The sequence below is a fragment of the Leptonychotes weddellii genome, chromosome 15, assembly GCF_054177405.1.
Source record: "Leptonychotes weddellii isolate Sample4059 chromosome 15, ASM5417740v2, whole genome shotgun sequence".
NCBI classification, from domain to species: domain Eukaryota; kingdom Metazoa; phylum Chordata; class Mammalia; order Carnivora; family Phocidae; genus Leptonychotes; species Leptonychotes weddellii.
This window is the reverse complement of record NC_138383.1, coordinates 28,672,511-28,697,136: the sequence shown is the minus strand read 5'-3', so window position 1 is coordinate 28,697,136 and position 24,626 is coordinate 28,672,511. Positions and strand designations below refer to the sequence as shown.

The 24,626-nt window shown below is 45.0% G+C and overlaps 1 protein-coding gene across 2 annotated transcripts in view; it reads right to left on the bottom strand.

Moving 5' to 3' along the window:
• Positions 1–24,626, bottom strand: part of YPEL2 (yippee like 2) — a 95,411-nt gene that overhangs the window by 7,534 nt on the left and 63,251 nt on the right. The gene's annotated exons all lie outside the window — the stretch shown is intronic.

Below are 24,626 nucleotides of genomic sequence, written 5' to 3'. Positions count from 1 at the left end.
AAAAAAAAATCTTTAAAAAAAAGATTCCTGTCCACACCTTGGAGGTAACGCCCCCCCTCCTCAAAACTGAACATAAGCATCTCCAGGTTTGAGTAAAGGAGAGTCTCTGGGTGGTATTAATTGTTTCTGGGATTCTCTCACTTTGCTTATTACTACCATCAAAATTCACGTTTCTGGGATCTACAACCCCTTCTTTTTCTTCAGCCCAAGCATGGACAAAACATAAATAAATCACTTGCCCTTTAGGTATAGGCCAGATCAGCTGCAATTTCCAAAATCATGCTCACAGGAAAGAAGGAGAAAGGAAGGAAAGAAGGAAGAAAGGAAGGAAGGAAGGGAGGGAGGGAGGAAGAAAGGTAGACAAGCTGTCAAAACAGACAGAAGGAGGGAGAATGGAAAATGAGACAAAAACTAAAAGCACAAGAATTCTGAAGTCCTCTATAAGAATCCTTCAGTGACTATCCATTGTTTTCAGGCTAAAAGTTCAGACTCCATAGGAAGGGCTTATCAGGGCCTGATGAGGTCCCTCTCCACCTGTCCTAGCTCCTCTCTTGCCATTCCCCTCCACGTTCAGCCACAATGAATTCTATTCTTCCTTGCCTTTACAGTTCCTCTCTTCTTGATCTGGAACCTCATCCCCTCCTTGTATCACCTGGCTCAGGCATTGTCTCTTCTGAAAAGACTTCTCTAACCATGTTGCCACCGTCATTTCCTCCCCTCTGTGCTGGGTTGTCTTTCTCTGCCTTCAACTGCACACAGCGCTTACCTCTATCATAATACTTCACAGTTATGTTTTAATTGTATTGGACTGTGAGCTCTTTGAGGGGTGGGAAGATGTCCTTTGTCCCTAGCACAGTGTCTAGAACATACGAAGTGCTCAAACAGTGTTTGCTGGAAGAATGAGCAAATGCAAAAGAACTGTAACATTGTGTGACATTTGAAGAAGACATTGCTTAGTTCCTAAAACACCATGAAGTTGCCCTCAGAATGACTTTCCTAAAGGTCAAACACGCTGACACCAATTTCTGTGTTCCAGCAACTGCAACTAAACTCCCCTAATTCTGATAAGTTGTATTATCCCAGCTTCCTCATTTTATAGTATCCTCTGGAAGACCAAATGCAAAGAAATACACATGGTGGTAACAGTAGTTTTTTAAATGGAATTTAGTGGAAGGCTGGAATCTCTTTGAATATTAGTATGCTGCTTGCATTCTTCTTATTGCCAGTTTGGCCCTAAAGTAAGTCTGTAAAATTGCAAAGACTCCAAATTGGAGGTCTCTGGGCATCTAGGTGTTACTAGCAACTTCCAGATTGGTATATTTATGCATGTATCTGAGCATTTTTCATAGTTTCTGCCTGCTTTATGCAAAGTACTATGCCAGGGGCTGTAGGGAACTCCTCCTGCCCTCAAAATCTTTGCCCTTTAGTGGCCTGGTCTGTGCTATTTAATTTCATGGTCTCAGCACCCACCTATCCCCTGGTCAACCTCTAGCCTCCATTTTTCCTGTCAACTCTAGACAGATGTTTCTAATAGCCACGGAGCTTGCCCACGTGAATGTCATGCACACATCTTAAAGGCAGTATGTCCTTATCTTTCCTCCCAAACCTGTTCTTCTTCTACTAGCTACTCTGGTTAATAGAACCCTCATTTCCTTATCTACCCAGGCTATTGATTCCTAAGTCAAGATTTTTTCCTTTCTGACGTCATCCCCATCAATCAATTATCAAGTCTTACTGATTCAATCTCTCAAGTCTTCCTGAATCCATTCTGTTCCATCTTTTTCAACTATCACGACTTATCACTTCTCATCTAGATTATTGAAATAAGCTTCTTGCTGCTTTCTTTGCCTCCAATCCTTCCCCAGGATAACCCTTCCTGCAGACTGCTGCTGGAATGTCTTTCTAAAGCCCAAACCTAATATTGTCCTTCCTTTACTTAGTCCTTCAACAAATCCCTTTTATCTATAAAATAAAGTCCAAAGCCCACATAGAGAGCTACAAAGCTCTACATGACTTACCTTTTACTCCACTCCTCTTCTGACACTCTCCCTATCCTTCCAGACCAAACTCCTTTGCATTTCCTCAGCACACCATGCTGGCTCCTCCTGCAGGGACTTTCCAGATGCTCTAAAATTTCAGCCTAGAAAACTCCTGTTATCTTTAGATCAAATCAAATGTCATCTCCTTTGTGAAGACTTCACCTCAGAGCACTCAGTGCATGCTTCTGTGAGCACTTCCCATGTTGTATTATAATTATTTTTTCTATGCCTCCTCCCCTCTTGGACTGAGCTCCTAGGATACAACGACCATGTCTCACTCTTTTGTATCTTGGCGTTTGACACAGTACTTGGTGCATATCAAGCCTGCCATAAATGTTCAATGAGGGACTGATCGAATAATTGAATGAATAAACAACTGACTGTGATAGAAGTCAGAGTAAGAGCAGTGAGAAAGATGCAAATAAACTGCTGCCATAGGGTGTTTAGGGGATTGGGTCATATTTATTTGGGAGTCCAAAAAAACCGCTGTGTAATTGTAATCTTTCAATTTAATCCTATATATTTGTTTATGCCTTAAAGCAGGATTTACTCGTGACCCACTCTTTCTCCAACTTCCACCCCCAAATGACACTAATTTTACCTTCTGGCTCTGGTGTGATAGACCTTTAGTTCATATAACATATATGATATTACATATAATAATCTGGACTCATGATAATTTACCTATTTATAAATGGAGATTCTTTCTTTTTCTAAGAAGGATATAAGGGGCAACCTCACAGCTGTGTATGTGTTCCTACTGTACCTTCTTGTAGAGAAGGTACCCAAATGTTTGCTGAATGAAGATCTAAAGGATTGCCTAGGCCCCACTGGTACTTTTGAGTTGCTTGGCAAACACTCATACCCCTTGAGAACTAGCTCTGGTACTAAGCCGAAGCACCCTCCCTACCCTGCATGTCTGACTGCATTTCTGTCCATTTTCAGTTCACTTGGATTATATCTTGTTTCACATAGATCTTTTGAACTTAGAACACTGAAGGCCTGTGTATCTTCATGGCTCATAGCTCCCGTAGTGCTGATCTACCCTAGTGTGGTTAATGTTTAGCCCCGTTTTAAACCACTGGTTGAATGTTCTTAAGACTAAAAGAATAACAAGCACATGATAACAGATAGCTTGGGTTTATGTAGTGACAGCTGCTTTGTGGACAGCACCTCAGTGATCCGTTTAGCGTTCCTCTCAGATATATGTCACCCTCCATTCCAAAAAGAGAAAAGGAATCACAGAGCCAACCCAAGGGCAGTTCCTGAGGGTCCTGATCAAGAAGCAAAGTCTACTAACCTCCAGAACTTTCCTACGGGTCTGTTGTATATAGGGATCCTGCACAGAATCTGGAACCCAAATCTCTGGATTCCCAGACCTGTGCTTGACCTGTGCTTTACTCCAGGTAGTAATGAATATCTATGTTTTCTGCAGGTTGAATTGTTCCCTCAGAGCAGAATTATCATTTTATTTGCTGTCTTTTCCTTCTGCCATGGACAATTATTGGTGGCTGCCCCTTCTCTCTTCCTAATAGGTCTCCAGATTTCTGAGCCACGTGGGAAGGGCCCAACTGTCTTTCATCTAGGGATGAGTTCCACTGGCTATCAGCTCATCCATGTATCCTCTCACACTGAACCCAGTCGTGGCTTTAGGGACAGCCCGTCACCTAAAATGGTGTAATCTGAGTGATTCTTGGGAGTTTGCAGGGAATGTTGGGACTTGGACTCTTTTCAGCCTGGTAAATGGTACGTCTTATTTCCGCTGAGGCCATAGTGAAAAGCCTGAAGCTGGCAGGAGAGAGGACGGGTTGCGTCATGTGGTGTCAAAAGAATGAATCCACCCAGAAGCAGCAGAACCAAGAAATGGATCCCTGTTGTTTGAGTACTGGATTAAATTGTGTCTGGATCCCCAGTGAGCCGATAAATTCTCTTTATTGGTTAAGCCTGTTTGAGGTTGTTTTACTTCACTTGGATCATTAAACTTCCTCACTGATATGACCTAGTTAGATGATAAACTGTGACAGCAGAGACCATATCTATCTTGATCATTGTACCCCCTGGTGCACAGTAGGCATTCAATAAATAAGTTTTGAATGGATACCTGCCGGCTGGGAGGGACACGTTCTATAAACTCCCTTTACTCCTTTGACTACTGAAGAACCTGGTGTTCCTTTTTTTTAAGATTTTTATTTATTTATTTGAGAGAGCGAGCGAGCACAAGCGGGGGGTGGGGAGCAGAGGGAGAGGGAGAAGCAGGCTCCCCGCTGAGCAAGAAGCCCAATGCGGGACTTGATCCCAGGACCCTGGGATCATGATCCAGTGTTCTACAGGAAAGTAGTGACATGGACCTAGAAGCCAGGGTCTCACCTCAACCCAAGGCTTTTTCTAGCCACCAGAAGTCTCCCAGTAAATATGTTGGGGTCTTTGTAGAGACCCCAACATAGCAGTCCCCCCCACTTCTCTCCGAGTTTTGAACTGAAGTAGAGGACTGTTGTAAGCAAGATGAGGGGCAAAAATAACCTTTACTACTAATAAAGCTGATATTAGAGAATGTGGCTGAAACTGTCAGACAAATGATCTTCCCAATACTCAAGCTCAGAATTAGACAGACATGGACACTCAGTGATAGGCAGGTGGGCCAGAAAGGCCTCCCCTTCTCACCCTAGAGGAGCAGTGTTGACCCCCAAGAAGAAAGGAAGAGAAGATAGCATAAGACAACAGTTTCTCCTTGCAAACTCACCAGTCACAGGAAACCACTCATCCTTCCCAGGGAAGGATGAGGGGGTGGAGAGAAGCCAAGAGTGTTATGCTAATTGGGCTCCTTTCACAAGGATGAAAACAGCTAGAGTAGGAAGACCAAATCTCCGTAACCCTTGTCAGCTATGATTTGGTTAGGTCAGTTGATTCTGCCTTGTTTTCAATCAAAATGGGTTATTTTTCAAAGTAGAGGAATTAGCTGTCTAAAAGTATCATTCTCCACAGAATAACTCGCACACTATGGTAATATCAAGCTCCAGAAGAAGTCAGAGATCTTCATTTAAAATCATGCAAAATTCACAGGAAGAAATAAGAATTCACGTTAAAATCACACAATCAGGGGCACTAGGTGGCAAACATCCTTGTGCTTGCTCACCATGCCCATCAAAGGCATTTCAAGAGCACTGACACTTCACACTTCCCACACCGACTGTCAGTTTCTCGCTGATCTCAGAGCCACACGGTACCTATTAGTCACCAGGAGAGCCCAGCCAAAGTTTAACTCCTTGGTGACACAGGGGAAACGGTACTTCCAATTGGATTCCAGGAAATCTAGGGAAATACTAGACAGGAAGTCTGTTACGGTGTCCCAAATTTCCCCAATGTCAAGGCTGGGGTTGGGAGCATTTTTCAAAACAAACGGTCAGTCTAGCAAATGATTGTCTGCCACTTGCTTTTGGTTTCACTCACCAGGGCACTTCTTCCTGCTTCCGTTTTTTGGGTTTTTTTTAAGGTAAACATTTACCATCAAGGCTCCAAAAACCATTGTTTGTAAATTTGAAGTTTGGGGACAAATGAATTACCAGATCAACTAGACATTTGCTACATATGGTAGATTTGGTACATAATGGTACATTTAAAATTCAACAAGTTTTATTGAAAACTGTGGTGTTGGCTGTTTAATGTGACTCTGAGCACAGTGAGAACCAGGATACCCTGAACGCAGCACGGATCTCCTCCTGCTGCTAACACATAGCTTTGATCTCATCCTGCCCAGCTCCCTGGTGGACTTTTTGCTGGAGGTCACACTAAGTAGGTTTTGCTGGCCAGTTCTGGGAGAGAACCCAAGCTAACAGTGGAAACCCATAACATAGCAGAGTGAGACAGTGTGTTCCCATCTTCTCTCCTCATATGCAAAGCTATTTTCTCATCTGTTACCTGCTCCTATTTTTACCATCAGCAGCTCTCCGATGCCACTTTAGCTATTGATAATTGGCAGTGAGTTTTGCAATTTAACAGCTGCCCAGAATCAATTCCGAAGAACTGCACAGAAACCACTTCCCAAAAAGCAAATATGGGGGTTACTCAGCTGCTTACCTGCCCTCCAATCCCTTTCTTAGCCCACACATCATCTGCTGGAAGAACCTGAAACTTGAACCATGTGCCTAAATGCCCAGTTCTGAGTATGCAGTAGATATTTGAGAAATTCTCTTATTGATTCATGATTGACTAATATAGGCCTAGAGGAAGGGAATGGGCAGTTCCATGAAGAGTTGCTGTGTAATTCAGAATGAAGGGCATTCCTGCTGACTCATAGCTCCTTTCTAATTTCAGTCCAAAGGCCCCAGGGAAAGATTTGGGTAAGAAAAGTGGCCTCAGAAAAAAGCCAGTGAAGTATGTTTGTTCCCCAGAAGAGAAACAATAGGGAATTGCCAAATGTGATGAGCTCACCTCTGTCTTTGCTGGTTACTGCGCTCATCAACAGTACCAATGAGGGGTCCTCTGTGAAACTGAACTTCCCACCCCACCCAGGCCGGTTGGAGACACAACCCAAGGCTCTGGTTAGCTTCTCACGGCTTCTGCTCATATGCAGCATGGAGGGAGCCAGTCCTCTTAGCATGACCTCTAAATGACACTTCCTAATACTCAAGATGGTGGGGTCTCCAGTCACTTGAGAAATGGGAGGCATCTATTTTTATAGAGACATTCTGTCATCTGGACAGCCTTGGGTAGGTGTTTTTTCTGTCTTTCCTCAGCTCCTAATCTGGTGGGTTTGGGGCAACGTTAGAAGAAATGCTTGCTAATGCAAGAGGGAGGGCGAGGGGAACAGTCAGCTGGAGCCTAGAGCTGCTCAAGCTCCCGGAACCCTCAGCGTGCTCAGGCAGAGATTTATGGGCCTGTCTTTCCCTCGTGATTCCACATTGCGCCTCTTTAAACCGGCCTCAGCCGAGGAGCTATCATGGGGCCTGGTGTTTACAGCAGTGACTGAGACAGCACAACCACGGAGATGCCAGCCCTGTTTGTATACTGACCTAATGGTCAAGGATCATTCCCTGGGCCCGAGAGCAACCTTTATTCTGTTTCCTTTGTGCAAAATGCCGGGATGCCCCTGCCTTAAAGAGGTTGACTCTGTTGTCAGCTATGGGAAAAAACAGCCAGAGTTGCTATTTACACCCTGAATTGCAAGCTGGGTAAAAATAGCATTAGCAGCTTGGTCCAGCTTCAAACCCCACTGCAGAAAGAGATTATTTTTGGAAGAGAAGATTTTCCTCCCCACCCACAGATCTGAAAATGGTCACCTCCCGGGAGGAGAAGAGGAGAGACAATCCCACGCAAAGGTGAAAAATACCCCCTTCTCCATCCGCCTGCCCAAGACAGCACAGCAAGAGCCAGACGAGAAATGCCTTCCCCCGACACCAGGTCAGGCCTCAGCACAGACCTGCAAGTGACCTAGTTCAAGGTACAGTGGGAATTAATTAACTTTGACTACAGTGAGAGGAGGCAGCTGCCTGAACCTGGATGCGGCCACCACCCTGTTGACCGTTATGATTGTTAGGCCATCTGTTTGCCTTTCAAAAAAGGAAGAAAAAAGAATTGACCAGGGGCGCCTGGGTGGCTCAGTGGTTAAGTGTCTGCCTTTGGCTCAGGTCGTGATCCCAGGGTCCTGAGATCGAGCCCCGCATCGGGCTCCCTTCCCTCATGAACTTGCTAGAGCTTAAGAGCTGGGGTCTGGGGTCCTGGGGATCTTTCTCAGGGTCAGGAAGTGACCCAAATGACAATCGGTGGAAGGAAAGTCCACTTTTTCCGTGAAGAAGTACTTGATAGATACATCTGAGTGTCTAAGGTGTCTATTATGACACGTATGTAATTGAAGAGATCTACCCCTGCGGATAGTCCCCAGGATATGTGAAAAATAGTAGAGAAAAATACCAGACCAATAGTGTCTTTAAATTGTTCTGTAGTCTGAAAGTGCCCAAGCCATCCAGAGCTGAGCCTAATAGGTGCTTAGTAAATATTTTTAGGAGGGACAGGAACGGATCTTCCATATCCGTTCTCCACCTGACCCTCTTTCTTCAGAGATCCAGGAACCAAAACGAATCTTCCACCTTGAGGCAACATACCCAGGCATGCCTAACCAACTAAAAGAACGAACAGAAGATTCCAGCACCTCCCAGCAACACACACGCAGACTGCCATCACCCCGACTCAGTGCGGGCACCAGAGTGGCGGCAGAGGGAGGCACGGCCGGGGAATGATGGGGGCGAGCCTCGGGCACAAAGGCAGCTTGCTGCAGCTGGCTCTTCCTCAGGCTGCCCACAGCCCTAGGTTTTAGTCCTATATCTTTGTCACCTTCTAGCCCTGCCACTGTCACTTCACCTTGTTGAATCTCACTTTTTCCCTCTGAGAAGAGGGGTGATGATACCCCCCTGTTGGGGTGGGTGAGGACTAAATGAAGCGGCATATAGAGCGTGTGTTCCGTGCCTGGTACGGAGCAAGGGATACTCTGAACGCAGCGTCCGGGAGCAGTTGTTCTTCCTGTGGCGCAGCATGGGCCAGATGTGGGAATCTATCCTGCTTCCAGCTGCTAGGTGATGGCGTGTCTACCAAATGGCTGAAGTCTGAACTCCCTGAGCAAGGCACTGCATTAACAGAAATGACCGAAAACTTTCTGCCACAGGATCAGGCCTCTCTGCACCATGCCCTTCATTCGCTATGGACCTTCACCTCTTTGCTTCCACCTTTCTGTAACACCCACTTCCCCAAGCCTTATCAGGAAGCCCGAAATAGGTTCTCCCTCCTCTGACATCTCTGCCGGCGGGGAGCTCTGGCCGGCGCAGGGCTGGCTCGGTTGAGGGAGGCTGCAGAAGGTAGCCCCCACAGCCCATTCCAAGTCACCCTGGCAGGGGAGAGTTACAGCTCTGCTGCATCAGAGCTATTTAAGCTATTTGTGTTCAGGGCTCTGAGACTCCCCAAGGCCCTGGGAAGGTCGGCTGCACATCCCTTTGATTGGGACCGCCTCAGGTTTCTATTTCCAAAGTTGAGAAATCCAGATCGTGCTGACTCCGGCCCAGGAGCGAAATGAGCTCAGGTCTGTCTCTCTCGCTGACCTCTCGCTGAGGATTGTAGGCCAAGGTGGCCAGGCTCTCCCCTTCAGCCTAAGTCAGCCTCCTCCTGAGTCAGCTTTCTTCACCTCCCTATTAATAGCCACTGCTTTGGCTGGCTCCACTCACAATATGATTACAGTTTAGTAATACATCTCAAATAAGGAAGCAGCAAACTTCCTGGAGCTGGGTTGCCAAGGGCCGGTAGAGCTCACACTCAGTCCCAGAAGGCAGAGCTGGGGGCTTGTTTTCTGCAGAAGGAGCAGCTGGATACAGGTTGGGTGACTACGCCATTGGCCTCCAGGACAAGTTGCTGCTTTGGGATTTCTGTCTTGTTGAGCTGCCCCCGGTTTAGGGTAGGAGACAAGCATGCAGGGTAACTTTCATTTTATTGGAGCCTTTATTCCCGCAGATATTCCGGGACAGGGCTGCAAAAATGTGGCTGTTATGCAATAAAAGAGAGTCAGCTACCCTGGACGGAAGTTCTGGTCCAAGCTGGGGTTTGGTCCAAGCTACTGAGGTCACCTTTTCTCTGACACTATAATAACACGGTGGCTTTTTTAGAGAGGCTCCGACTGTCTGGATGGGACTAGGCGCTGAGAGCAGGCTGAACCCCAGCAAACGAATTGTTTTCAGGCCAGCCCCCTCGCCCTCCTCTGTCTCTCCCCAGTAAAAGCAGATGTGCTAAACAATGTTTAGTGTTAAATTCATACTGTTAAGCAACATAGTCAGGTCACCCTGCAATGTGTTCCAGCATTTTTGTTCTTTGTGAACCCTGGATGGGAAGAACACACAAGTTTAGGAGTGAGATGCCCCGGGTTCAAATTATGACTCAGCCTCCTGGCTGAGAGGGCTTAGTAAATTTATTCTACTTTTCTGAACCTCCATCTTCTCATGCATATAAAGGGGATAATAATCTCTCCCGAAATGGTTTTAATACAAATGAAATGAGACAACCTTGGAAAAGATGCATAGTTCAGTACCTGGGATATAGTAGGTGATTAATAAACTCTTAATTTTCTTTCCAGAAAAATGAAAGGCAGGAAACGTGAGGGCAAACCAAGGCCATCCAAGCCTCTCACACTAGTGGACAAAAATGACCAGCATCTCTAACTGTGCAGACCCATGACCTAAACATCTCTGATATGAAGGCTCACAGGAACAAGTTGAACTTTGTTTCCCTTCTCTAGATTCATACCACTTAGAAGTCCCACACTGAGGCCCAATCTGGCCTGCAGTGCATCTTGCTGAGGCTGCAGTGAGGAGTCTCCTGGCTGCATTTTTCTTCCCTAGGAACAATGATCACAGTTCATACACGAAGGGTGGCATCAGGAAGAATGGGTAGGTGAAGGGGAAGGGAGCGGCATATATCTGTTCCACTGTGGTGGGCTTATCTATATTTCAAGGTCTCCCTGAAAAGAATCAGGTCAACCAAAACTCAAGAGTAAACTCTGCTATCAGCAAGGCCAAAGGAGAAACAAAATATCATGTATGCCCTGTTTTCCAAGCTGCTGAGAAATAATCTGCCCCCAACTCCCCAAACACTTGCTTATTAGGCGGCAAATAATGGTCTCTTTAACCTGGTACCAGCTGGCTTCCCTCAGCCGACGGCTTCAAGTCTGGGGGGGAGGGGGTGGACTTCATTCCTGCTACAGCTTGCTTTCTTCCCTCTAGCCAACAGCCAGCATATATCTGATGGGAGCCAGAGCTCCTGGCAGCACGAAGTGGGGCAAGCCTTAGCATGACCTGCCCCACTGTGATCTGCCCCCAACTGGGCACTGACTGGGGACTGGTGTGTGGGAGGAGAGAGCTAGGGCTAAACTGACTTAGGCTCATTTCCATAAAAGCAGCCCAGAATTCCCTTCACCTCAGTAGGCCAAGGAATAGGACTTCCCCTGACACCTCTTGGATAGCAAGCCTTAATTCCTCTTTGAACCTATCCTTGGTGTTAACTCTAACCTGATTTTACCTATATGCACCTGTTGAGGGGGATGAGTACACTGTAATTTATTCACATGCCACAAAGACCACCTGATTTAAGGATCAGCCGCCTGGACAACATTCACCCCTTCAGTTGTTCAACAAATAGTTCTTGAACATTTCCCTCACACCGTTCTAGGTTCCAAATACACATTGGTGAATAAAACAAAGATGGTCTTGGCCCAAGGGGGAGAGCCTGGCAATGACTATGAAAATTAATAAATATGTGATTACAAATTGTGAGAAATGCTATTGAGAAAGTGTCAGGTCCAGTAATAGAGAGTCATGGGGGGAAGGGGTGTCTCATTTAGATGAAGGAAGGCCTCTCTGATGTGGTGACATTTAAGAACTTGGGATTTCAGTGGCAGTTGCCCATGAAGGTCTTCCCTCACTGCTCAGCTGAGTTTCCTTGTGTCTTAGTGAAAGGTTCTAACAGGAACGAAAGTATATCTCAGCCAGGGATGCAGTGAAGAACATCCTGGGAGAAGGGCAGGGGTTACAAAACCCTTCTTCCAAGCCTCCTGCTGTGGATGCATTTACTTCTCTTTCCCTTCTGCCCCACCCCCACATCCATCTGTCTTCTGTCCAGAGCCTTTCTGGTAACACTTTTTGCTTCCCTACAATCTCTTCCTTGTTCCTGTCCCCCAGCATGTGCTCATCACTGTGAGCACACTGCCCTCCCTGACGCAGCCCAGGGAAGCCCTTCCTGTCTTTGAAAACAGTCTTCTCCATGGTCCCCACAATCCTGCCCTTGAATCCCCAGACACCAAATTGCTCTGACCTACAGGAGATAAAACTCGCCATTCGTACTGGGCCAGCAGGCTCATTACAGAGACTTCTATCTAGAACTCTTTATCTCTAAATTAGCATTAGCTAGGTCATATCCACACCATCCACCCCCCACTTGAAGGAGCTGACCCTCTAGAGTGTTGTGGAACCAGCCTAGACATCAGAGCCAGACAGACCTGGGTTTGAATCCCAGCCCCCCCTTTTACCAGCGTTGTGACCTTAGACAAATAAGGATTCCTCTCTGGGCCTCAGGTTCTGCATATGCAAGATGAGGAGGATAATACCTACTCTGCAGAGTCGGTGTAAGAAGTAGTCAAGAGGTACACGAGATGAATGGAATGTACTAGGTGCTCTACCAGTAGGAGTGTTTGTTATTATATTGGCTATAAAATAACTGTAAAATTTTGGCAGTGCCCCTTTTAGGGAGGGAATTGATTGCTCTGTTAAGAATGGTGTCCAGGTCTTCTTTTCACCAACCATTTGGCTACAGTAGCTTTTTCATCTGTGTATTGCTAAGAACCAAGTGAAAGGACACTTCAGGACATGGTTGGTAGAGCTTATGACTCTTGCTATCAGGCAGCACTGCATTTAACTCTCAGACAGATGGGAATGTTTTCCAAAGCATCCTTGAGCAGTTGTCACCATGCTGCCCCAGCAGGATTGTTCTTGTGGTCACACACATTTTACTGGGATTCCTTCACTCATTCAATCGTTAATTTAAAAAATATTTACAGAGCACCTACTATGTGCTGAGTACCATTCAAGGCACATGGATACGGAGGTGAGAAGACAAAGTCCTGCCCCTCATGAGACCAGCTATATGTAGAGATCGAAGAAGAAAGAAAAATAGTGAGAAGAGGGAGGGAGGAAGGGAGGACAGAGAGAGAAATGATATGAAGAAAATAAAACAAGGTTAGAGAATAGAGTGCAGGGGTGGGGGGCAGGAGTAATGAGGTGGGGTTGATAGAAAAGAGATGAATCAAAGACAAGCCCTCAATTATGAACCTAATAAATTGGGAGGAGAGCAGTGCTGTATAATGAGATGAAATTGTTTGGGAGAAATTACTTATTCATATCTTTCTCCTCCTCTAGACTGGAAGTTTCCTTGGGGAAGGGCCCCTAACTCTTGTTCACTGCTGCATGTTCAGTGTCCGGCATGGTGCGTGGCTTGCAGAATAATAAAAGCAGCTACTAGTAGTCAAGTGTTAGTACATGCACAGTGCTGTGCTCCATACTTTATATTCATTGTCTCATTTAATCCTCACAGGAGAACTGTGAGGAGATACTTGGTGGGTTTTTTCTGTTTGTTTGTTTTGAAAGTAGGCTCCATGCCCAACATGGGGCCTGAACTCAGGACCCTGAGAGGAAGAGTCATAAGCTCTACCAACTGAGCCAGCCAGGGGCTCCTGGAGATTGTTTGAATCCTCATTTTACAAACAAAGAACTGGGTTCAGAGAGGTGACAGGACAGCCTCAAGGTCTCACTGCTACTAGGTATAGTAAAGCTTAATAGTGGTGTGTCTGGCTCCAAATTCTATGTTCTTCATCACTATGCCACACAGTGTGGATGGGTAGATAGATGAGTGGGTGGATAGAGGGCTGGGTGGGCAGATAGATGAATCAATGGATGGGGATGGATGGATGGATGGGTGGATGGGTGGATGGATAGATGGAAGGATACATATTAATTGAAAATCTTTTATACTAAAGTGTCTAAGGGAAAAACATATAGAAAGTTCTAGAACGCTTGGTTAAATTAAAATATATATATTTGAAGAAATTACCTTTTCAGGGAGCATTTCCTAGTACTTTCTTTCAACGATCTGGGATGACTTTCAGAACATTAGGATCACATGAAATATTTTTGATGTTTGAAAAATATCTTTGGGGAAATGCGATCAGAATAAAGGCAGAAAATACTGCTTTGAGTCAGGCAGCCCAGAATCTGGAGCTACTCAGCAATGTCAGTTTTTACTTCCACAGCTAAACAAGCACAGCAAATCTTAGTTGTGGCCTATTAGGATCAGTTCCAAGTGCTTCTAGTAGGTGCTCTATTAGACTATAGCTTTCTCAAGGAGAGTATCCTGCACTTAGTTCGTGTTGGCATGGTGACCCAAGTCAGGAACCTGGGACCCACCTAGATCCCTCCCTTTCGATCACTAAAATAATGAAAAGAGAAAATTTGTTGAGCACTTACTATGCCAGACACTGTTCTAGGCATTTGGATCTCATTTGATCTTTACCATAACCCTATGCTATAAATACTATTATTATCCTCATTTTACAGATGAGGAGGCTGAGGCAGATGGCTTAAGTAACTTGGCCAAGTCACACTGCTAAGAAGTGTATGAAATCAATGCAGTCTGAAACCACACAGTCTGTGCACTGAACCCCTATGCCACCTCACTGGATAATCCTCAAGTCCTGTGGAGTCTGCCTTTTAGTCATCCTCTCATTCATCTCTTCCTCTCTATCTCCACGGTTACTGCCCTTGGCTAGGCACTGCATCTTTTCTCATCAGCAATATTACTACGTTCTCCTAAATTATCTCCCAGTTCCCATCTAGCCTCTCTTTCTCTCATCCTTCCTGCCGTAACTGACCAAGCTGGAATTTGATGCCCATCTGGTTATGTCATGTGTCTGTTCAAAATCCTTAAATGGCGGGCGCCTGGGAGGCTCAGATGGTTAAGCGTCTGCCTTCGGCTCAGGACATGTTCCCAGGGTCCTGGGATCGAGTCCCGCATCGGGCTCCCTGCTAGGCGGGGAGCCTGCTTCTCCCTCTGCCTCTGCCTCTCTCTCTCTCTCTCTCTGACTTTCATGAATAAATAAATAAAACATTTAAAAAAAAAAATCCTTGAATGGCTTCTTGCTGCCCATGAGTTAAAACCCAAACTCCTTACAAGTCCCTTCAAGACCTGGCCTCACCCACTTTACACAGCTTCTTTCTCCCCTTCTGCTGTTTACCTTGAACCCTGTGTTGCTGGCATCCACCAAACATGTGCTCCCTCGGGTTGGAATAGTGGGGCTGGGCTGCGCTCTCTGCCCACAATGCTTCCTCCTTTTCTCCTGGGTACAACACCACGCCCTCCCTTACGTACTTGCATGCATCCACACATACCTTGTCTATTTGTGATTCCTCTTTAATCTTTGAGAACCAGCTCCTAAAGATGCCTCCTCTATGAAGCATTTTCTCACTCTCACAGCCAGATTCAGGTACCTCTTCCTCTTCTTTGGTATTGCCCCTTCATACCTCTGATGAAACCCATCATTTTTTTTTTATTGCAATTTTCTCTTTACAAACTTTCTCTTTATGATGGTAAGGTCCGTGAGGGCAGGAACCATAGTTATCTTGTTACTGCTGTATCCCCAGCATCTATACATATTCAAAAATAATTGTTAAATGAATAAATGAATGACTGTTGAAATGAACTGATTTTCAAAATAGATTTCGAAATCTGGAAAACATTTTTTCTCATACTTTCCCATTGGCAGACTGATCTACTTGGGGATTTTACCTGTAATGGGGCTCTAGTGGTAGTTATACTGTAGGGTGGTTAAGAATGAAGACTCTGGAGTCACATTACCTAGGTTTAAAACTTGGGCCTATCATCTGCTAGCTGGGGGCCCTTAGGAAGTCACCATCTCACTAAGCCTCAGGGTATTTTTAATTTTATTTATTATTTATTTTTTTCCAGATTTTTTATTTTTAATTTTTTTTAAGTTTTTTTTAATTTTTTTTTTTTTAAAGATTTTGTTTATTTATTTGAGAGAGAGAATGAGATAGAGAGAGCATGAGAAGGGGGGCGGTCAGAGGGAGAAGCAGACTCCCCGCTGAGCAGGGAGCCCGATGCGGGACTCGATCCCGGGACTCCAGGATCATGACCTGAGCCGAAGGCAGTGGCTTAACCAACTGAGCCACCCAGGCGCCCCTAAGGTTTTTTTTTAAAGATTTTATTTTTTCATTTGAGACAGAGAGATACAGAGAGAGAGAGCATGAGCAGGGGGAGAGGCAGAGGGAAAGGGAGAAGCAGGCTCCCCCACCGAACCAGGAGCCAGACGTGCGGCTCAATCCCAGGACCCTGGGATCCTGACCTGAGCCGAAGGCAGATGCTTAACCATCTGAGCTACTCCAGCGCCCCTTTTTAAAAAGATTTTTATTTATTTATTTGACAGAGACAGCGAGAGAGGGAACACAAGCACTGGGAGTGGCAGAGGGAGAGGCAGGACCTCCCGCTTAGCAGGGAGCCCGATGCGGGGCTCGATCCCAGGACCCTGGGATCATGACCTGAGCCGAAGGCAGACGCTGAACGACTGAGCCACCCAGGCGCCCTAGATTTTTTATTTTTAAGTAATCTCTATACCCAATGTGGAGCTCAAACTCACAACCCTGAGATCAAGAGTCACATGTCCCACGGACTGAGCCAGCGAGGCATCCCAGTTTTTTGTTTTGTTTTTCACTTTAAAACTTGAGTTAATAACAGGACCTCTATTATAGGGTTAATGTGAGGGCTAATGAAAAAAAGAACATGTGGGGCATTTGATGATTGGCACAGAGCTAGTGCTCAATACATATGAGCTATTATTAGTAGCTATTTTCCTGACAGTTTCACTTGACCCCATTGTGTCACCATCACTCTTTGAACCAAATGTCTAGAGTCTGGTTCTCAAACATGGACACTCAATCTCAGCAGGTTTTGTATTTACCATAGTATTGGGTCACCCTGGAGACAGGGCCTTGGGGAATATGGATCCAGATGGTAGCTGAAAGCAGGAGTGGCCTTTTGCTTGTAGGTTATGATTTATTGCCTAGAAACCAAAAGTAAGCACTGTCAACCAGTCAGCGTATTACCTCAATTCTTCAAAATTCCCACCCTTCTCCCTTCTTGCTCTCTCTTGCATTTGGAAAAGGAGAGGCGACTGATATAGGCAGTTCTGGATACGAACAGCAAAAGAAGGAAAAAGGAGAAGCAGCAGGATGTAGAGACTCTCAGGTAGACTATTCAGGGTATTCTGTTCCTCCTGTTGGCCACACAGAGGAGTACAAGAAGCAACTTCTGGGTAAACTGATCCCCCAGTGTATATTCCATACACCCCTGGAAGAAATGCCTTCTTTCAATTCTCATGCAGAAGGAAAGGGCTGTAGTCTTCATTTTAGATCCGAGTTTTCTAGATGCTGATTCTAGCAGCCTCTTTAGAGGTCATAAGAGTTTCACTGGGGCCTTGAACTAAATGGCCAAGATTATAAATTGCAAGATTATCTTGAAAATGTGTGTGCCAATGAAGCGAATGGGGAGTAACAAGGAAAAGAACAAGATGATTCCTCAAAAGGTTTCAAAGCCTTCATGGCAAATCACTTTCCAAAGAACTAAGAAATAATATAATTTGGGATCAGGGTGAGGTTTTCCTTTGAATGTGCAATCCTTCATAATTATTTTACACATGGCTATTTTAGCAATGCTGTCCCCCCAGCCATCCTTCTGTAAAATCTCCCATTTCTGGTTTAAAGGAGACTAGGTTAGAACACAAGAGTTAATAGAAGGGGTTGGTTTTATAATATATGCCCAGCGCAGAAGTGGATTTTTCTAAATGGATTAATCAGAGTATTTGGCCAAACTGTTTCCTACCTAGATGGATGACAAGAAGGAGTCACTTTGGAGAGCTTATGAGATCCTATACGTGGGTCCGCCTTTCCAACACCTGCTTTCTTACTTCTTCATTTTTTTATTCTTGTCTTTATGTCTTCTTATGAACCAAAAGATATTTTTGCTTCTTATGTAAAGCCACTTTTAAATTTCTTCCTTGCTCTTTTCCTTGTTTGGTCAGATAGGAATTTCTGTACATTTATTCCATGGGAGGAATGTGGCAGTAGGAATCAGGAAAAAAAAAGAGAGAGAGAGTATCCACATCTATCAGAATGACTAAATTGAAATATAAACCAACAGAATTTTCACAGACTGCTAGTAGAAATGCAAAACGATACAACCTTTTTGGAAAAAGTTTGTTAGTTAATTCTAAATTTAAACAACCACTTGCCACATAACTCGGCAATCTAATTTTCCCAAGAGAAGTAAAAATATATACACAATATGCACAAATACCTGCCCATACATGTTCATAGCCACTTTTTCCTAATAGCCGAAAACTGGAAACAACAGAAACGTCCATCACTGGTAAACATACTGTGGTATATTCATTCAATGGAATACTAGTCAGCAATAAAAAGGAATGACCTACTGCTTCATGCAATAATATGGATGAATCTCTAAGTATTATGTTAAAGCATTATGAAAGAAGACAGATTGGGGTGCCTGGGTGGCTTTGTCGGTCAAGTGGCTGCCTTTGGCTCAGGCCATGATCCCAGGGTCCTGGGATCGAGCCCCGCATCAGGCTCTCTGCTCAGTAAGGAGTCTGCTTCTCCTTCTTCCTCTGCCCCTCCCCCTTGCTCCTGCACGTGCTCTCTCTCTAATAAATAAAATCTTAAAAAAAAAAAAAAAAAAGACAGATTGACCAGGTTACATATTATATGGCATTCTGGGAAAGGCAAAACAACATTAACAGAAAATAGATCAGTGGTTGTTGGGGGCTGGAGATAGGAGGGGGCTCATTATAAAAGGGACATGAAGGACCTTTTGGAGGTGATGTAATTATTCTGTATCTTAACCGTGATTTGTATTTCTTTGGCTTTGAGTTTCAAAATTCTAGGCCATCAAAGGTAAGAATAAAAGATTCTAGGCAAGGGCGCCTGGGTGGCTTAGTCGTTAAGCGTCTGCCTTCAGCTCAGGTCATGATCCCGGGGTCCCGGGATCGAGTCCCACATCGGGCTCCCTGCTCGGCAGGAAGCCTGCTTCTCCCTCTCCCACTCCCCCTGCTTGTGTTCCTGCTCTCGCGATCTCTGTCAAATAAATAAAATCTTTAAAAAAAAAAAAAAAAAGATTCTAGGCAAGACAAAGCATTTGGGAGAAAATACTGTAAGTGAAATGAAGATGTCCCCACCTCTATCCCTCACTCGAAAGAGATTCCCTAAAGAGATAGGGATGAGAGAGGCAAAGAAAATGATCAGAGAGATTAGTAGGTTCTGGAGACAAAAAGGTTAAACCTAAAGAGACCTCATGGAAAGAATTAGAGTCCATGTTCACTGACTGCCCAACCTACGACTGAGTGAGCCCATACATGGCCTCACCAGGCCATAATGCTGAGGACTTTCCTTGGGCAGCAGACAGCACATCACCCTCTGACCAGCCAGCCGAAACGACTCATGTTTGTGCCCCCAAAACCTTGCTCAGCTCTCTAACGTACCCCACATGGAGAGACCCTTTTCCTTACTATTACGTGAATGACTGCCGACCATCCCATGCTGCCCACTCCTTGTACTTAGGTTGGACCAAATGAAACCATTTGAGAACCTTTACTCCCACCGTGAGATATGAAACAGATGACTGCTTTAGTGACCTTTCCTATCTTCTAAACTTCTCTCTCATTTGCCTTATTATTTCCAATGGAATGAAGGTAAAACAATCTTGAAATAAATAAATCTTTCTTTCCCCCACAACAGTCAATAAATAGCACTAGTGTCCTCTTGGGTTGGGGTTGAAAGGAATAATTCTTTTGTTCGATGACCATCCCTATACCCACATGAATATTTGTTCATCAAACATTCACTGAGCTGCTAGTGCAGTCAACTGTGAAGAGTCTGGGTTCCTGCCCCAGAAGGAGCCAGACAATACAATCTGGTAAGGACCACAGTACAGGCCTGGGTCAAGAGCTGGAGGGGCCCAGTGGAAGACAGGCAGCAAGGGGCCTCTGGGAAGCCTTTCTCTAACTGTACTTTCCAGCCCAAACCAGTAATTGCAGTGGTGACTCTGATGTTTCCTTCATTGGGCAACTACCCACTACCCCTGGTTGAACAAGTACTCCCTGAAGGGACTGCGAAGACTCCCTGAGGGCAGGGATCTTGTCTATCTCCAGCACAAAGTCTGGCTCATAAAGATTTGTTGAAAGAAATGTGTAAGTTATTGTCTTTGGGGACATTTACTATTTGCCAAGTATGAAGAAATATAAACTAAAATATGCTGAGAAAATACATGCAGAGAAAAAGGATAGTTATAAACCATCCTACCAGGATTCTTCCTCTCATTTGTCCAGGGATTCACATGCATTTTTCCGCTTTGCAGAACACACGGCCCCGCCTTGCTTCACCACTACCGTCACAATAACCAACATCTCTTCAGCTCTAGGGTGCCAGGCTCCACGCTTAGTCTCACCACAACTTTCTTTTTTTTTTTTTAAGATTTTATTTATTTATTTGAGACAGAGAGAATGAGAGAGAGAGAGCACATGAGAGGGGGGAGGGTCAGAGGGAGAAGCAGACTCCCTGCCGAGCAGGGAGCCCGACGCGGGACTTGATCCCGGGACTCCAGGATCATGACCTGAGCCGAAGGCAGCCGCTTAACCGACTGAGCCACCCAGGCGCCCCTCACCACAACTTTCTTTTACAGGTCGGCCAGCGCAGCCTCAAAAGGTAACCGACTTAGCCAAGGTCACAGAGCTAAATGGAGCTCGGAAGCCTGCTTTTTAGTCCCCACCTGCCAGTTAGTGTCCTGCCCACAGGCAGAAAGGATCTTTACAGGCATTCTCAGGTTGAGTTCTGCCTGCCTCATGGCATAGCTTTTTCGGGCAATCTCCCTTGGGCTAAACCTGGGTCTACCCCAGGCAAGATGAATTATCTGATGCATTGGCCACAACAGGTCCAAACCAGTTATCTCTGTGGTAACTCCCACTTCTTCTTTGCCAGAGGATGACCCACACCCCCTTGTTAACCAGAAGCTCCCACAGGAGTTCTTCTGATAGGTAGGGTCCCAGAAGGTCCATGGCTCTTCCTCTCCTCAGTCCTCCTCCCTCAGATGGCTGGCATTCTTGCCGGTACGATTCCTTTATCATATCACTGAGATCGAAAATGAAATGAAACCTGAGGAGTCTTGGGTCAGTCTCGTCACCATGGAAACAACGTCAAGCCTGAGTGCCTCCAGGAGTGGGTGCTCTTCTTCCAATGGCAATGGAAAATCAGGGACAGGGAACTGGACGAAGCAAAAAACAAGCTCCTGCTGGGTTGGCTGCAGTTTGGGTCTAAACACAGCATGTTCAACATAGGATTATGTCATCGGCAACAGCATGATCAACCTATATTCTTCATTTTGGACACTGCTGGTTTGGTACAGAACATACCAGGCAAATGAACGACAACTCAAATTATCCCACTTTTGTGAAGGGACATTTTAAAGTCTATTAAGGTGGCTCAAAGAATGTGGTCGGGGAAAAAAATATAATTGGTAATAAATTTTAAGAACATTCTGTGGATGAATTTTTGCTTCTGGGAATGGGAAACCAAAATTTTCCCAAGAGACTCCATTATAAAAGCCATAAATAAAACATCCCTGCTTGGTTGCTGTGCTGGCGGGGCCTTGCTCTGGAGAATTAGAATTAGAAGCAGGCAGTCCAGGGGAGGCTGGGGAGGTGAGTGAGATTTGAGAACATCCTGCTCCTTCTGCATGTTGCCGGCATATCAAGACCAGGGTGCAAGAACAAAGAGCAAATTATGCCTGACTGAAGACCACCAAAGATGGTTACTATAAAAATTCTCAAACAAGATTCTAAAATTCAAGGATGTTCTTCTAGCTGATGGCCTTTTTTCTTTCCATAAATGTTCACCCCCTAGAGCTAAAAGCAAGTAGCATGGTGCAGGGGCCACTAGCCTGATCACCTGGGTGCTGGGTTCTAATGTCAGTCCACTACTTCCCAGGCCCATGAGCAGGTGTTGATGACTTACCCTCCTCTCGCTAACAGTGCTGGGGTGGGGGGGTGGGCGGCGGGGGGCGGGGAATGACACTTGCAAAGTCCTATTTGATCTAGGCAATGTACTGGGCATTTTATGGCTATTATTTGATCCTGACAATAACATGAGTGTGGTTGCTCGTATCCCTGATTTGCAGATGACAGAAACTAGTCCCGAGAATTGCAGGGACTTCCTCAAAGTGATCAATATATAATCATGCAGTCAGGCTTCAAATCCCCATCTGTCCGACTCCAAAACCTACCTTCTTTCTACTTGACCCTGCTAATTTCTGAGCTTGGAATAAACCATTAGCATGATTTTAATTCAAAATAAATACAACTCACTAGTTCTGTCATAGTTTTCAAATGATTTGCTAAGGCCTCAAAAAATTCAGCTTTCCCAGCTATCCTGTCTCTCATTAAAGTGATCCCATTATCACCTGGGTGGAAGAGGGGGGAGATTAGAAGTATCTTCGTGCCACATGAACTCTTATTAATGTTTGGCTTGTTCCAAGCTGGCCTGGAGAGTTACCCCCAAACGTCCGCACAGAGATGGTACTGAATGTTAGGATACTTGAGTCACTTCTGCATGGGCATGGTTTTCATTTCCATCTTTTCTATCAGTCTGAACAACTGAAAGCAACACTTTTTCGTCTTAACAATCATAGCCCTGCAATTAACAGGTGTGAAATCCTATAAAATCAAGGTATGGTACAACTCAACTCTTCCTCAGTTCTGAGCTCCTGGCTTCCAATGGAAAAGCCAGAATTTCTATTTCGTGATAAAAAGAATAAAACGGGAGACCACTAGACAGCCATGACAGTTTGGGGTGTGTGTGTGATCTGATTTGCCAAAAAGTTTCCTATTTGGTGGTTATTCCTGCTTCCTGAAATGGCAGGCTGGGGCCACAGAATGGAGGGGGCGGGCCAGCTCATCCACGAGCATGTTATTTATGCCCTGAACCTCAGTTTTGTCTTCTGTAAAATGGAGTATTTGCTTCATAGGCATGTTGCAAAATTAAGCAAATAATGTACATAAAGATCAAATATAATAGTCCACTTCATCCCACTCCCAACTCAAAATAGCACTCTGTAATCATGACAACCATTTCATTACTGACTCCTTGCGAGGTGCCAGGCACTGGGCTGAGCCCTTTCCGTAGATAACCTTTTCACTAAGTGAAGCCAGTATTTGAAATCAGGTGCCCTAACTCCAGAGATTGCCCTGTGCCCTGCTCTAGGTTCAGATGAAAGGATTTATGAGCAATTGCTTCTGCAGGAAACAGGTGCCAGAGAGGGTAGTGAGGGTGGTGGCTGATGTTGATCTGGCCAACCAGGGAGGGCCAGGCATAGCCCTTTGTTCTCCTGCTCTGCACAATTAGTACCACTGATTTTGTGCTCCCTGGGGTTAGTTTCCTGACTAGACTAGGCACATAACAGACGTCCAAAAAAAATGCTTGGTGAATAAGTAAATGCAAATAGTAAACTGACTGTTCCTGATATAACCATTTACCTTATGCAGGAAACATTCAGTGCTAACCTCCTCTCTTGTCCTCTTAGGACATATTTTGAATCCACATTAATTCAATGTTCACCAAGCAGTTGTTAAGTACCTACTATTAATCAAGGGGCCAAGGATTACACATGTGATCTACTGCAGAGTATTAAGAACCAACAAAGCCAAGCTTAGATTCTGCTATGGAATACACAATCCTTTTCAGGTAGCAGCCACCTAATTTGCTGATTCACATTCCCTGACCCCTTACACATTAAGCAGTCATGATGGGCAGACTGAGGAAGTGTCCTATGAAGCCACACAAGAATTAAGAAGGCTGGAGGAAGAGAGAGGCTGACATTTGGAACACAGTGCAGGGCAAGAACCTAGGGCGGTGAAGCCAGGCTAGGATTCCTGACCCTGTCATTCCCATGAAACCCTCCTGACCTCAATTTCATCATCAATCAAATGAGAATAATCGGCATTTGTCATTGCTTTTCTCATAGGGTGGAGAGGACTCCTGGGATGATGTGAGGAAGAGCCTCACGGCGGGGATCTTAAGTGAGGTCACGTAGGCAAAGCACCCTAGCTGTGGTCCGGCCTGATCCCTGGATGGCCACTGGGGTGTAAGAGCTTGGAAAGGGGAGGACCCAAGGATTGCTGGTTTGGAACCAGTCGTCTCCCGCACATGTTATCTTTTCTCTCCTCCCGGTCGGCCGAAGGCAAACAAGAATGAAATGATAACAGACACATCCACTGAAGCAAAACAGGTCACAGGAATAAGATAATACGCTCAAGGACAAATAAAGTCAACTGCAGCCTGGCCCAGAATGGGTAGGTGAAAATTCATGGGAAGACAAGGTTCTTATTTTATACAGAACAGGCTTTTAAAATACTTTCACCAATGTGAAAACACACAAATACACACATTTGGGCAGTTTTAATATCCTCTTTCTTCACTACTTAAGTTGCCTATATAAGGTGAGAACGCTGTAAGTTGTGGAGGCATGGTTTTGAAAAAGTTGATGTCTAGGCAAAAATACTTCGTCTGTTAAATGAAGGCACCAGCAAACAAAACTCTGTACGCTGACTGGCTGTGCAAGGCTATGCATATGGAAGATACTGGAGGAAAAGAAAAGCAGCTGATTTACTAGAACAGTCCAACTGCCTCACCCAGTGTCTAGAACCTAACAGATGTTTAATAAATATTTGTTCAGTGAGTGAGAAGACTTGATTTTCCATATACTGTAACTGTGAATACTTCTTTCCTCCTTTGTTAGCCAGTTATTCAGAGATAATGCTGCCTCTTTGTGACCTAGTTTTGTTGTTTTACAATTCTTTTATCTCTTCACTTAATGCAATCCAATTTCCCCCAAAGAAATTGGCATAAACAGAAAAGTTTGCGAGTTTTAAGAATA